Source organism: Cephus cinctus, unplaced genomic scaffold (assembly GCF_000341935.2).
Source record: "Cephus cinctus unplaced genomic scaffold, Ccin1 Ccin1_scaffold0225, whole genome shotgun sequence".
NCBI lineage: Eukaryota > Metazoa > Arthropoda > Insecta > Hymenoptera > Cephidae > Cephus > Cephus cinctus.
The window spans coordinates 302,303-307,302 of record NW_014332941.1 but is presented as its reverse complement, the minus strand read 5'-3'; the positions used below and the strand labels follow the sequence as shown (position 1 = coordinate 307,302).

General features: G+C 45.1%; 1 protein-coding gene across 4 annotated transcripts in view; it reads right to left on the bottom strand.

Moving 5' to 3' along the window:
• The window catches only part of LOC107265464, a 48,785-nt gene that overhangs the window by 17,054 nt on the left and 26,731 nt on the right, over positions 1-5,000 (bottom strand). The gene's annotated exons all lie outside the window — the stretch shown is intronic.

The following is a 5,000-nucleotide window of genomic DNA, read 5'->3' as shown; positions in this document are numbered from 1 at the left end:
CTTCCTGTCTTCCTAGAAAGCGACTAGTCGGTGATACGCTATAGTACACTGGTTTACCGCGATGCGTAAACCTAACCTATATCCAATTCGTAATAACAACCACGGCGAATGACGAGGATAAACCCGTTACCGCGTAAGAGGAAAGATTGGCGACAGATCGATCGGCGATTAACGTGACATCGGGCGAACCGATTAATTTAACGGTTAAGTTGGCAACGACGAGATTTACTTGCGCTTGAATTACACTTGGAACATTGAAACGGTGAGTATATATATATATATATATATATATATATATATATATATATATATACGCGCTTTGATACCTACGATATATCTATATACACGAAGCCATCATCAAGGGGAATTTTGATCTTTGCTTTGCGTCGATACTGGCAACGCTACTGCGATCGTATATTATTAAGAACTGTACATTCTGTTCTATCCTAGATTCGAGCACTTTCTATTGTCTACAGATTGGATTAGACTACTTTTCCTTCGTGGAGAAAATACGTTTGCGTCGTGACTGGAGACGCCGGGCTTCGCTCGTGAATTTTTGTGTTTAATAATGAAAAAAAAAAATTACGTAGAAGAACCGTGGACGCGAACCCTTTTATTTTTGTAATTCCTCTTCATCGACTCGTGGCACCGCCGAGACCAACAACGCCGCAAAATCCACCCTCTGACGTGCTACGTCGCCCGGCATACCCCCGGTCTACGGGAACGTGGGTCCAATTAATTTCGCAATTAGGAGGATCGACCCGACGGCGGGATCTTCAAAACTGAAATGGCAGATATTCGAATAGGGGTGCGAACACGATGCCAGAAGGGCGCGAATATAATCGTGGTGATGAGATTTTAGATTTTATTTTTTTTTCCCGTAATATAGTCGAAACATTTTTTTTATTAATGTAAAAAAGAGAGGAAGAATTATTATCGGCCGAGGGGGAAAGAAAAAATCAGACTACCAAATTGCGTCGAAATACACGAACGGGAAGTAACGGTGACGGGACTATATTTTTCTCCTTGCCAGAGAGATGAGGGAAATGAGATAAAAACGAGGGAGAAAAAATATAAAAATAAAATTTCCATCCCCCCCCCCTCTCTCTCTCTCTATACGGGCTCTTTGCCCACGTAGGACAAGAGAGAGAGAGAGAGAGAGAGAGAGAGAGAGAGAGAGAGAGAGAGAAGAAAGTTTTTGAAATCGCGCCAGGACAAAGGGCGCCCTTCGAAGGGTGGAAAGGAACGCCGCTGCGGGCAAGGTCGGAACTAAAAACTCAACTGTCACTTTTCCAGGGAGGAGAAGTGGCCCTGACTCCGTGTACTACTGTTACTCCCTAACTACACTGCGTCCCGGAGCTGTTATAACGGGGCTATGGTAAAAAGCGAACGGAGCGTAAAATTCACTGGCAAAAAAACCGGGTGAATCGCTTTTTTTACTTTTTATCCCCCTTTTTTCCCTTCTCCAACAACTTTCGCGATAAGGTCTTATCTGCCGTCGATACAGGCCCGATGCACAGTGAACGCATTATTTTAAATATATTGAGGGTGGACGGGGGGGGGCAGGGCGTGCACCGTAGCCTTCTGAAACGAACCTCAGCTATATACGCTCCTGGCACCTGTATATACATGTATACTGTACACAAACTTTTTTTTTAATAGAGGGGGAAAAAATGCAAGACCACTATCGATTTTTGTGAGAATAAAAATATTCACTTGGGAAGGGAGGAAACGGTTTTACGAGGGGTCTACGGTACTGGCAAAGGCATATTTAAACGAGTACCAGAGACGATCGGAGTATGACTTTATATTGTTACTGTAAATAAATAATTTACATTAATAAAATGCAGCGACCTACAAATCATTATGCAGAAATGCATCGGAATCATCCCTTAAGGCTTTTTTGCTTTTGCCTTGCTTCCTTTTTCTTCTTGGGCCAATGTCCCATTCTCTCTCTCTCTCTCTCTCTCTCTCTCTCTCGCTCTCTCGCTCTCCTATCAACATTGGCCGGCTCGGCGGCATCACAATCTCGTGCCAAGAGATTCCAAGTGGCCCTCCGGTGGGTATTCTCCTCTCTTCTCCTTTCCTCTCTTCGCTCTATACACATAGGAGGCCTCTCTTTCTATCTTAAAAGATTTGAATAGACATTGTTTCCCGAGGTATGAGATTACGTTATAAGATTTAGGATGTCATTCTCACTGCGATTTGCATGAAGATATATTACCAGCCATTGATTACAGTTGAACTTATAACCCTTAGCCTTTCTATCCCTTGACTAGTCTCTTTCTTTAAATCGAACCGAAACATATAAAAGAGGATGTGAAATAAATGGAAAGTAGCGTGATAATTTTAGGCGGGAATATTTGAAATTTAAAATTGATGTTAATCAACAACCACGACGAGCGGATCGATTGGGTCAAGTCCTTTGAAACATAATAATAATTATTGATTTCTCTGTCAAGATGGCTACCGATAGATCTTATTGCCGCAGATTGAGATTTATGCGCTGAACGCAGGTCAATGGAAATTTTCAAAAAAAAAATTTTTATCTAGTACACACTGAAACATACTCAAAAGAAAGTATATCAAATATTATCTGGTTTCGTTACCAAGTGACATCATTATTTCATGAGACCCACTGACATCATCCACCCAAACCCAATGACTTTCTTACACGAGCGCTCCAACGAATTCCTCGGGTAAATCATTGCGGCTGTCACGAGTTCGCATTGGCGTAGGAAAAATATCGTGCAACACATTTAACACCGGCTAATGAACGTTGATAAGAGAATGACGCCAGTGCGCCGCAACTACACGTGACGTTAAAAGTAAACAGTGTGACAAAGCCCGAAAAAAAAAAAAATACAGAGAAATACAAAAAAAAGTCAAAATTACTGAACCATCGAACTGAGTAACATCGACGGGGAGAGATATTACGAGAAAAAAAATTTTATATCACAATTCTACCTACACGTTACTTTGGCATCGTTACACCGAGGACAATTTCATTCGTAAATACGTAATCAAAATGTACATTCCCGTGAAAAAATACGCTCACTGGACAGGGAATAGTAATATTTCACGTACTACCCGAGCAGCGTAGCCAAGAATTTTGTGGGGTATAATTTTTGACATTTTTCTTTTTCTCTTCTTTCTCTGAGGTCGTTGACGCCACTTCCGGTTTCTGGCCGATGACCAAGTACACCCCCCAAAGACAAATTGATTTTGCGTGCAGTCCTGCCAATTTCGCGTGTCTACCTACCCGGTATCAACGTACCACATATGTAAATATCGTGGATCGGACCTGGTCTGTATCGAAAGGCTTGGAAGGACTTGGGGGTCTGTCTGCAGGGCCGATATCGGAGGGTTCATAGAGGGACAGGAGGACAGGCTGGGGTTCTGCTAGTAGTAAAAGACCTTATGGCAGGGGTGTATCGATTTGGGGTTGTTGGCTATGTAGGAACCCTTAGAGAGGACAGGACGACTCGATTTTCTCCCGAGACAGCGGTGGGCTCGACCCTACCACTCTGACTCCGGGCGGCTGGCTGGGACGGCTGACTGGCTGGCTTTGCGCATCTTCCAAAAGTTTCCTACACCCAAGGGGTAAATGAACTCTAGCGGTTTGAGGATCGTAATGGCACATTGCCGCGATCACGAGGCGTTCCAATTAAACATTGGCAGTGGACCACGTAGGGAGGCTGGATGTGATGACTGAGAGGAGTCCATGGTTACGTGGAGCCAGAGTGCTCCAGGGAGGGATATATAATTTTACTTTTTTTCTTCGCTGTTAGTAAATTCGTAGACGCCACTTTGAATACGGTGAAAAGTGGTCAGGGCCCGTTATGGTTGGGCTACGTACCTATAGTCTGGTGAGAACTCGAGAGAGTCTTCACAATCGTATCATCGTATCTCGAAAATAGGGTTCCCGCGCATCGCGAGAATCGTGAGTGTGGATGGTGCTTAGAGGAGGGATTGTGGGTCCGGCTTAAAGTACTAGGAAGAGGTAATAGGGAAGTATGCTTCTCACCGGTACCCCATTGAATGTCCTTTTGATATTTCGAATGAGTTATGGAGAACGGACTCTAGGGGAAGTTTCTTTCGTTGGGCCCCTTGTATATTAACTCATTGGTACGGCCCTGCGACAAGACGTTCCCCTTCGACGCCACGCCGCTCTCGCCATGCCGGTAGACGTAACCGGTTTCCACAGGGTTCACCCGCTTTTTGAGAAAAAATTGAACCAGTTTGTAAAACGAAAAAAGCTCTCCCTCCAATCCCTGCCGCCGAGCATGGGAACGAAGCGCGGTCCAACCTCCCGGAACCCCAAGAGCAGGACCGAAACGGTGCCCCGGCAACGTCAAGGAGTCCTTATGAATTTTGAATAAAATTACAAATTTCCATACGTCACATCCAAGCACTTTTTTTCCCAACGGCAATTTTATACATCTAAATCCGCGGTAAGAGAGTCGTACGTTCGAGGGATGAAAATATTCGTAAACTGCAAAAGTCGATAGTGCCTGACGCTATAAGAAAATTGACAAAGTTCAGCAGCCCAGGGCCGTAATGCGATATTAATCCGACCCGTGCATATACCAGACGCCTATTGATTTTCGAATTGGTTTAAAAATTTCCATAATAGAAATATAGCCGTGTCCTCGTTGTACCGCGTGAAGGGTGTGGAAGGTGTCTGATCCGAGGGTGTAGACGGTAGAAAGGGCGAACGAGGGTAAAAGGGGTTCTCGAGGGCGCGGATGGATGAGACAGGACAAGACCACAGAGAGGGACGCCGTGGCGGTAGACGCTGTTGGAGAGACGGAGCTAAGAGAGAAAGGGACAACACGATGGCGGCGGCGTGGCGTCCGGCCGTTTCGAACTTGGCAAAGTTCACCAACTCAAAAGAACCAACCTCCCCGCCGCCCACCTACAATGAGACTGTACCCCCTCCAATCCGACTACCCCCCCTCGCACCTTCTTTCTCGAGTGAAACAACCCCCCCCCCCCCC